The sequence below is a fragment of the Rhipicephalus sanguineus genome, chromosome 3 (genome assembly GCF_013339695.2).
Source record: "Rhipicephalus sanguineus isolate Rsan-2018 chromosome 3, BIME_Rsan_1.4, whole genome shotgun sequence".
Lineage (NCBI taxonomy): Eukaryota > Metazoa > Arthropoda > Arachnida > Ixodida > Ixodidae > Rhipicephalus > Rhipicephalus sanguineus.
The window spans coordinates 116,757,201-116,767,705 of NC_051178.1; the positions used below are offsets into that span (position 1 = coordinate 116,757,201).

Genomic DNA, 10,505 nt, shown 5'->3' on the forward strand with positions numbered 1-10,505 from the left:
AGAATATTTAGCGAGAACAGGATCAAACAAGCAAAATAAAATTTAGGAACTGAGTAAATTGTGGCAGGTGTACTTTTACAATATCCAATGCCAAAAAGCAAATGCCATAAATTTAAGGAAAACCAGACACCAACACAGTGGCTTTTGGCATTCGGTAGAATTGTCTGGCTTCATGTGTGTACATAGACTCACAATGTTAAAGCAATCAACAGCTCCTTTGCTGCAGTAGGCATTCACATCTTAACTCTCCTTTTGTCTTCCCAAATGTCTATTACCCACTTCGCGTTAACTCAGGTTTGCTTTTTGAGGAGTTACAACATAAGTTTCCCTTTTGCAAGGTGCTAGCCCTGCGTTGACTTTTGTGCAGAGTACAGGAGGAGCTGTGGAAATGGCCGAGCAGAAGTATTGTTAGTAGCGAAAGTAAAAAGAAAAAAATAAAACTGACAGACATTTAGAGAATCAGTTTTTGCTAATTTTTTCATAACTTCAATTTTAAAGCACTCTGTGTGTTATTTTGCAGTGCCGTGACAGAAAACGCACAAAACGTGCAGTCCATCCAGTCGGTGCCACTGGAAAAGTAACGGGATTTTTAAAATTTTTTGCTCCCTTCTTTTGGGCACTACGACGAGGTGCTGAGGAGAAAAATACAAATAAATGGCGCTGTGCGCCGTGCCATAGTTGACAAGCGCTTTGGCGCATACATCAAGATCGCATGGTAATCACTCCATGTATGCTTCTTTTCTTTAGCTATAACTTGGTAGTTTAACTATTCAATGGCTCAACTGCTCATCATGAATGAGCTGTAGGGAACTAAAATTGTATTATAGAAGTTTTAGTGGTTGCCTTTGTTTCTCCTAGTTTGTAACAGCTGTGCACTTGTTGGTTGCAACCATACTGTTGTCAATTGAGAGCCCAAAAAAAGTCTTGAGCATTGTTTGAGCATAACTTTGAAGTTATGAAATGTTCTTGTCGCTGATCTGGCAGTTAAGCAGCTTTGAGGCTGTATCAAATCTGTGGAAGAACATTCAGAAGAAGTGTGCTTGATTGTAAGCTCGAGCGCGCATGGGACCTTACAAAACTGTGATGCATGCTCTGCACACAGCAACAAGTGCATGGGAATGTCACATCGATTATTTGGCTATTGCAGCTTGTATATGCTCTTCAGTGACCCCACCATTGTAGTTGTCCAGCGAAAATTGAGGCAATGTAACGAGTTAGACTTAAGGCTTTGTGACATGGTTGCAGTTTTGCTTGCATATAGGCAAGTTGATGTTAGTGTTTTGTTACGACTTATTTCAGTGGCCGATGAAACACCGGGCTTCTGTTATCGGGGGTTAACTGAGTTTAATAAGTATTAGGGTACAGGAATAGGCGAGGCTACATAGAGGTAGGAATGTAGAGAGAAGTGTTCAGAGGCGGAGAAGTGGCCCGCGAGCAAGAGGGCCAGACGAAATTTAATACATCAGCTTGGAGTTCGTAGAGGAGCCCTCAAAGGGGAACTCCAGTGCATTTTCGACCATATTGAGATGGTGCCGTTCTCAAATAGTAATAGAAGTCCTGTATCAGCTAGGGTGGTTCATTTTGCTGAGAGACTCCTCAATAATTTTAAATAGACAATAAAAGATGAGTCAAAACCGAAACAGGTAGCTGCTCCGTGGTGGGTATGCGATGACGTCACGAAATACGCTGCACGCTGCCACGACTAGCCAGGGTGTAAACATAGCACACGTGTTTCTCCTATCGCACGAAAAGCAAGCTGGCAATGTCATCCGACGTGGAATCAAGCTGTGCCAGCCTGTCTGAACTTACCAGTGACAAGTTCAACGATGATCACAGCTACTATCTGAGCGCGGAAGCATCGCCTTTTGATTTCGACCCGCCGGCGCATGATGTAGCTGACATCCCCCGCATCGATCTCCTCGTTGCTCAATATTGTGCGTGCTTGCTGTAAGACCCAATGCCAGCGACGACTAACATGCTGTGCAGCTGACAAAACCGAACAACTGTGCTCGCGTCGTTGTCGCCACGTAGAAGAAAGCACACACTGCATGTGCTGTACGAGGCGGGGCTGGAAAAGAGTAGGCACGTTACGTTGGCATACACAGGGTAGCCCGCGTTTGCAAGTGTGATTCCGGAATTGGCTACCAAGTTTTAAAATTTGTTTTCTTGAAAACTAAATTACTCACGGTTGTACAATTTGCCACATATCATCAAGGTACCGAAGAGAACATATTTGAAAGTTTTATTGAAACTGGTGAATATCGAAAAACTGCCGGATTCCTTTTAAGCGTGACTTCTGAGATATGAAGGTGCTGAAGCACATCACAACCAGCATGTTGGGACCTATGTCATAATGACAACCACCATGTGCATGGATTGCCTACTTAAAGGAGTACTGACACAAAATTTTGAAGGCGAGATAACTTGTGGGATAGATTTGTGTGGACACACATGTATCATCTACAAAATATCAATGGATAATACAGCCTAGAACTATTTAAAATCAATTTCAAAGTATGTGTCGTGGCACTGCAAGTGAAACGTGCCTCTGGTTTCCTTGTAAACAACCAACCGCCACCTGCGTCACGAGTTTGTGTTGGCTGCCGTTATCCTTGCGAGCGCTGTCTCCTAGCAGACCTTTTCAATGGAAAGAGGGGGCAGGCTTGCACGGGAGTACAAAGGCTGGTGTCCTTGCCTTGGCAGTGCATTTTTAGGGGGTCACGTATATTTCGTTGAAGCCTTCGTTGAAAAGAGCTGTCAAGGCGGTGCTCACGTGCACGCGGTATTTTGTCCTCACGTAGCCAACTTATGTTTACACGAAAACCACTCTAGGTCCCATCTCGCTCCGCACTCTCTGAAACGGAAACTGCGACTGGGCGGTATAAAACCCTTCCCAATAATTAACCGCGGTGCGCTCGAGCAAACGAGCTTTCCAGCCATGATAAGTGGATTATTATCTACTTATTGCAACAGAAAAAAGAAGGTGCAAAATTTTTGTGTTGGTGCTCCTTTAAGAACTGTTTTAGGCAGCTAACAAGAAATATACGGTTATCAGCTTTACAGGCTTACCAAGATGGCTTTAGTGGTAAATAATGCTCACTCATAACAAATTTAAAGAAAATGAGATTTTATTGCAGTTGGCCCCTAGTTGCACAGTGAAAGCAAGCTAGACAATCTGGTTGGATCGTTAGAAGACTGCTGCCTTGAGATTTTACAATGTTGTGGAGAATTTGAACATAAAAGGTTCACAGTAAAGTGTTTCTTACATTCACTAGCAAGCATTTCATAAGATAATGAAAGTAAATGGTAGCATGACCTAGGTTTGGCCCATGGTAGTTAGTTAATTTTATAAATGGGTACCAAGAATATAGCGAGCCACTCGAGAGCATGCACTAAACCAAGGGAACTTTAGGCTCATGTTCACCAAAGTGGAAAAATTTAACAGCATTGGTTGTCAAGTATTTGAGTATATGTATATAAAATACAGTTGAAACTTGACTTATTGAAGTGACGAAGGGGGTTGAATTATTTAATTGAATCAGGAAGTTTGTAAAATTGAGGGAGGGCATTTTTCAGTCCTTTGAAATCTGAAATTGCAGCGTAGTGTCACCCAAAACCTACTGTGGCATTTTATTTGCCACTAATACACGTTTGCACATGTGAAAAGTCCGCGAGGGCAGTCCGAGCAGAAATTCGTCCGATGTGAGGGCGATACAGCGAGGAAGACGGCCACATGCAGCTACGAAAAGCTGCCGATATTCAGACAGGGAGAACGAATGCATTTATTGTGCGAGCAGGCAGAGCAAGAAAGTTTTATAGAGACTATTGGTGCCATCTGCTGCATAAATTATTAAATAACAAAAGTAACCACCGTGTTCGTGTGGGAGTATTTCTAGAGACAGCAAACGCTATCTGCCTCGCGCACTTTGATAGGTAAAAGCGCTGCTGGCTGCAGCGTGCAGCCTTGTCAAAATAAAACTAGTCTGACTACCACGTTACTGATTTGGTTAATGGTCTAAAGGGGTACTCATACAGTAATTTTCATTTGTCGTTTTCTTTGTGCCAAATGAAAAGCCAAGCCCTCAAGAGCCTAGAAGCTCATCCCGAAGAAATAATTATAGTATGTTTTTAAAAGCTAGTTTTGGTTCCTACTGTACCCGTGCGTCAAAACACTGTGTGAGCTTCTCCTCATGCTCTAGCACAAGATATCATGATATTTGCATGACCACTTCACCTCATGTGCTAGCACAAGATATCGTGATATTTTCATAACCGTTTCACACCGTGGCTTCGTTAGCGGGGCACGAGTGACAATTTCGGGTGTTGCAGTGACACAAAAGTGGCCATTTCGGAAATTTTGGTACCCGACATCATCACAACTAGCCAGACTGCTGCGTGTAGTCACCAAAATTAGTACTGTAGCCTGACGCCAAGCTAATGTCGATGCACCATGGGAAACTTGGAAGAATACCTGAAATTGACTGTTTATCGAAACAGTTGTATCTTCTGAGGGAATATACGATGCTTTCATCATTTTTCCATATTTTTGTTCAATATCTCCCCTTTAAGCCCCAAACTTAATATTGCTGAAGTTTTGCGGAGAAAAGTGGCATTTTGCCAGTGGTTTAGTATAATGCCATGTCTGTGGGCATTATACTAAATGCGAAAGAGGCAGTGGCCTAGCTTAATAATGCAACATGTATTACACATTGAAGTCTTTACACAAGAAGATCAATCATAAATAATAATATCTGGGGTCAGGCCCGTAGCCAGGAAATTTTTTCGAGGGAGGCCCACTTGCTGAAAGCCTTGACTATTTGAGAAAAACGGCTACTTTCATGATTTATTTTTGATAAAACACCGTGTGTCATCAAAATTTTGGGAGGGGCCCGGGCCCCCTGACCCCCCCCCCCTGGCTACGGGCCTGTCTGGGGTCTTACGTTCCAGAACCACAATATTAATATGAGAGACGCTATAGTGGAGGGCTCCGGAAATTTCGACCACCTGGGGTTCTTTAACGCGCACTGACATCGCTCAGTACACGGGCCTCTACCATTTCGCCTCCACCGAAAAGCGATTGCCGTGGCCGAGATCAAATCAGCGACCTTCGGGAAGATCGATCATTTAATGCACACTGAAAATAATTTCTATTGCGTAAAGGCCATATAATGCTTTAATAAAGATACGTACAAGCTGCTCTGACAAACTTAGTTTATAGAAGACTTGTATGAAGCCTTCAATGATTGTTTTTAGCAATAAGCAAGGGGCTTCTGCGCTAATTCTGTTCATCTGAATGTGTCTCTAGTGTTTTTGTTCTTTTACTGTTTTGTTGTCCTTAGTTTGCTAGCATCTGTAATGCTCATTTATAGAGTTTTTGTAAGATTTGTTATTTTCTAAGGCACATTATCTTGGGATTTTTTATGCACAAGAATATAGTTTCACATTATTCAGTTCTCACTGGGGTTATTTCACTGCGTGTACAGGTACCCGTCCAGGCAGCTCTATCGGGTAGCTGCTGAGAGATTGGTCACCGCTCATCCACACCTTGCAGATAGGGTCGGTTGCAGCCTGGTAAGAGCATCGCACATCTTTTTTTTCAATCTTTGCAGTGCCACAAAACCTTACCACACTGTGTAGCTGCAGTTACTAGTTGCCATTTTACATTGTGACTGTAAATTTTTCTGGTCATGTAAGAGCTGAGCATGATGTTGATCTCTGGTTCTTCTAATGAAGCATGTCTATCCCTAGCTGCTATTTTGGCGCAGATCAGTTGTTATAAGGGGCAATCAAAGTTTGCATTAAAGGGACTGTCTACGGTCCTTCATCACTTTTCTGTTTTGTACCGCAATAGAAAGCGTACCATCTGAAGTGTCCGACCTTGCAGCGGTTTCTCTGGAAAGTGAGTAGAAATTTTTAAAACAGAATTTTTCTATCTGCGTTCGGTCTTCTTTCATTGACGTGAAACATGCCCACAACACTGGTTGGTGGACGCGATGACGATTGTAGTGCCGGTAAAAATTAAAACCGAAAGCACATGCTATTTCTGTAGGATTACTTTATTTTCGCTGAACACTATTGTAATGAATGGTAACAATCGTTTTCAGTGCGCTAGCGGTAAATGAAACCTTATTATACGATTACAGAACACTTGTTTTGCTGTAATCGCAGTCTATGCGTTTATTTTAGCACAGCTGCCGCAATCCAAGCCAAGTTGATCAATAAATGCGCGCCTTCACAGCGCAGCACATGTGAGACATCCTAACAACAATACAGCAGCACAGTACGATCAGTGCAGAGAGCCGCAAGGCCTACCGCATGAGTTGAAGCAGACGAAATCGAAGATGGCGCCGTAAGCAGCGCCACCAGGCGCCTTTTTGGATGCGTGAGAAAAAAAAAAGCAAAAAATTACTCTCTGACGCAACCGAAGGGTGCCTCAAGTGCGTAAAATACAATTTCAAGTTATACATGTTTGTTTTTAAGCAAAATGAGTCTACCTGCGTGGATTTCTTGTCATACCAGTGAATTGAACCTTATCGCCGTTGGGTGACGCTAGCGGTCATTCTTTCACGATTTTCAACATCAAATTAAAAATATAATTCCTCTTTTATGGCGCAAAAGCATCCTCGTGGCTGCCGATGCGACGAACGATATTCTCATTTTCACCACAATCAGAAAATTTTTTCCGAGCGGTAGACAGTCCCTTTAAGAATGAAAAAAAAAAGGCGTGCCTGCTGGGGCAGTTTTGTGGTGAACGTGTACCATTGTTATGAACGAGAATGCAGAACTTGTGTCTTGTCTGTGGTGGGTACATTTCATTAAGGGTTAAAATACAAAAGCCATGTGCTCAGATTCAACCTTGATAAAGACCAGCAGATAATGAAGCCAAAGAAGGTATAGGGGGTGTTAACTGTACTGCTTTAAGTGCATTGTGGTAATCGCAATATAGTAGATGCGAAGAAAGTAAAGTGGACAAAAGGCAACTTGCCGCTGGCAGGGACCGAACCTGTAGCCTTCGTGTAATGCGCCCCGATGCTCTACCAATGTAGACAGACGTTAAAAAACACCAGGGGGTCCGAATTAATCTGGACTCCCCACCATTTGGGTGTGCCACATAATAATATTGTGGTTTGGACGCATCAAACTGCAACATTTAGTTTAATTTTCATAAATTTTAGGTGGGAATATGCCCTGCATTATGCCAGCCTGCTTTGCTATTTTTGCAACATCTGTCTGCCAGTACATGAGGCATCCACTCGTGCATAAAGTTTTGCTACATCATTAAGTGACAGTTGACCACCTAATTCTTTGTCTCAGCTTTTCAAGTACAATGATATAGCCTTCACCATTTCAGGAGTGTCATAAGCTGGAGCGCCACCACACATTTACCAGTTTGCCACAGACATTCTTGAAACAAGGACCCTTCAAATTGCAGATCAAATTGCTGTTTATGATTTAACCTGTTTTTTTTTATAGGTGCTGCCATTTTTTTGTTTTGATGCTTTAGGTGCGATCTACGGTAACATGTAGAGCAAAATTTATATTTATGTTGTTACAGAAGTGACGTGCGCTCTCATTTTGGTGAAAATTGCGTGTGGACATTCCAAATTTATGATACATTTGCTATGAAAATTTCAGAATGCCCGTCATAGCGGTACAGTCATGCTCAGTGCAGAAAAATGAAGGACGATAGATGGGCTAGCTAGTTGATATGTGATGAACTCAATGTAGCTCTTAAAGCAATGCTTAACAAAAATAGGTAAAAAATGACAAAATACCACTTGAAAGGCGCTAGTGTTCAGATAAACAGTTTATTTCACATATTTTAAACAGTTGGGTGCAGTTTTGGTGGATTAACAGTGCGTGACAGCTGGACGTCAGAGTGAGAGGGGCACATCGACGGCTGTGAGATTAAATGCCTCCCTGGCGAATGCAGGGTGCATGTTTTCCTGTTCTGCTACCTCCCTTTTTCCGCCTCTCATCTGCATCGCACTCAACGGCTTTCACAAAGGCACTGAGGTGTGCCACACCCGTTTGGGCCTTTACCCCAACCAAGAGCATTGTTCGCTGTCGGTGCCGATCATACGGGCTCTAGGAACCATAGTGAAAGCAGAGCCAGTTGAGAGATGCAGGCAACGGCTGGCAAAGTAGGCACTCCCATTGCCAGGGGCGTTAAGCATCACCTCCTCTAGTTCACAGCATGGCCGCTGCACGGAGCAGTTTGTGAAAAACTCATTCAATTCATTCTTTTCCATTAGTTTCTGCCTGAAATGAAGGTTGTGGCTACAGAATGCGGCACCCAATCTTTCAGTATGGCTGAGAATCTAGGGGGCAAAAATTTTGTTCAGTGTTTCTTTCAGCAACATAAAACCGTGCATACTGGGCCCTACATGGTGTCTGGTTCGTTAGTTCTGTTCAAGCTTGGTGCTATAATGGTGCCGTCAGCTATATCATTTGAGTAGTTAGTTCCGTCTGTACACCTGCAACACTGATGAATTTTTCAATCATTGTTATTAATGTATGTGTTTAAAACTTTACAGGAATCATGGGTGATGGCCCTGAGGAACAAGTTCCAACAACACAAGAAAAAAGCTACAAAACTGTTCGGAGGAAATGCTAATTCAAAAGAAACGCTGTCTGCCAAAGCAAATGCAGGCACCATCTGAAGAAGTGGCAAACAACAAATTGTGCCGTCTTTTTTGTGAGTTGCTTTGAAAAATATTTCTTACATCTTCTGATGGTATCTTGGTGTAGCAGCTGCAGTACCGCTGGTGCTGCGCTATTATTTAGTGCTGTGTGGCAGCAGATTTCTTAAATAACTAAAGTGACAAATGCAGGAAAAATAAATTAGTTACATTGTGCAATAAAAGCTCGTCAATTTGGATATCGTCAGACCGACAAAAAATGACCGAATTAACAGAGTGCCATGTTACTGAAAGTATCAAGAAAACAATAAACAAATGCCTGTTACATTAATACACTTTCATTTTCTGATAAATAAGTACATCCTGTATTTCTTTGCATAAGAGCAGTGTAAAAGCCGCATTAGTCATCCTGTGACTGCATTCACATTGTGACCATGGCACAAGACTCTAGTGTTTAATTAGCCTGAAGTGTGCTCTACATCCCTCCTTTATAACGTACCGCCGCCACCACCAACACCACCACGTATGTGACGGTACTTTTTTCTCTGATAAAACGTTTGGCAACTGATTGTTTGTTCATCGCGACATAGCAATCAAGTTTTATGCCAGCATGAGGACTGCGGCTGAAAGCTCTTGGCATTCAACAGCTTCTGCGTTGTTTGAGTTTTGTGGCGTTGCGCGCGCAATAAAGTCCAAAGCTGCTGAGTGCCGAATTTGCATGCGGAGAATATACTAAAGAATGTTACGTATCATATTCGCAGTGTCACATCGTAGCGTGCGATGTTGTGAATATCACACGTAGCATTCATAAGGGTATTGCTCCGGGGTCGAGCAATGCGAAATGTGAGTCGCACCGTGGCGTGCGCTTCGTTTCAATAAAACCGAGGTCCTTGCTCTAACATGAGTGCTGACTTTACCTCGGGCCCATTAAACGTCAGTGTAGTCAGCCTGCCCAGTAAGAGCACGATTTGCACACTACTTCATTTACGAAAACGTGGCAGTCCACCTCGTAATGCTTCACACAAAGGCAAAAAAAATGCAGCATAGACAGCTGCTTGCTGTCTGCTTTGTATGAAACAGATTCCCGTGATGCGTGGGACCTGCTGAATTTTTGGATGAGTGATTGTCTGCATTCTTGTAGTTGCACTGCACCATTTCATTTTATTTTTCTTGTATTTCAGGACTGCAGCCATCTTACTACATATGGAGAAACCGTTGAGTCCTTGCAAATTCATAACGAAAGGCTCCAGAATAATGCAGCCTGCCACGATGAAGCAACAGGAAGGCCAAGGTTGCGGGCAACAGCACTGGACAGGCATAAAGAGCTTCGCAGCCTCACCCTGTTGGATGCTCTTTTACTGTTTCCATTTCTTGGAACTGAGGCATTGGTAAGTTCGAGCAAGACCCTTTGCTTTCTTTTTTGTTTGTCTGTTTTAGTGGCTCCTGTGTATCTCAGGCAGTAATTGCAGTGTAATTTTTTATCACAGGATAACATGGGTTTATGCTGCAGTGATGAAATCTGATATGAAAACTGAATGGTACTTCGGGATGAGTACTGGGTCAAACCTTCTCAACAGTGATAAAGGATGTAGACCAGAGCACAACAATCGACTGATACAGCAATGCATTAGTAAAAAACAGAATCATGGTTTAGGAAATAGAGTACCTAGCGTTCATCCAATCACCAAGACATGTGCTTCAGTCAGTGCAGCAATGTGGATAAGTCCAAATATTCATACAACTTCATTTGCCTTGTAAATGTGGGATATCGTCAACTCCTTAAAATACTGGCTGATATATTTAGTGGCTGTCCATGCAAGGCGAAAACAATGATGCCAAATTATCAGGTCCTGGCGCTCTTTG

At 42.7% G+C, this 10,505-nt stretch overlaps 1 long non-coding RNA gene across 1 annotated transcript; it reads left to right on the plus strand.

Moving 5' to 3' along the window:
• The first annotated feature begins 538 nt into the window (after window positions 1-538).
• Window positions 539-8,608, plus strand: LOC119385080 (uncharacterized). The gene is made up of 3 exons (XR_005182078.2): window positions 539-715; window positions 5,484-5,571; window positions 8,538-8,608. It is a non-coding gene; the product is annotated as an uncharacterized LOC119385080 (long non-coding RNA).
• The last annotated feature ends 1,897 nt before the right edge of the window (window positions 8,609-10,505 follow it).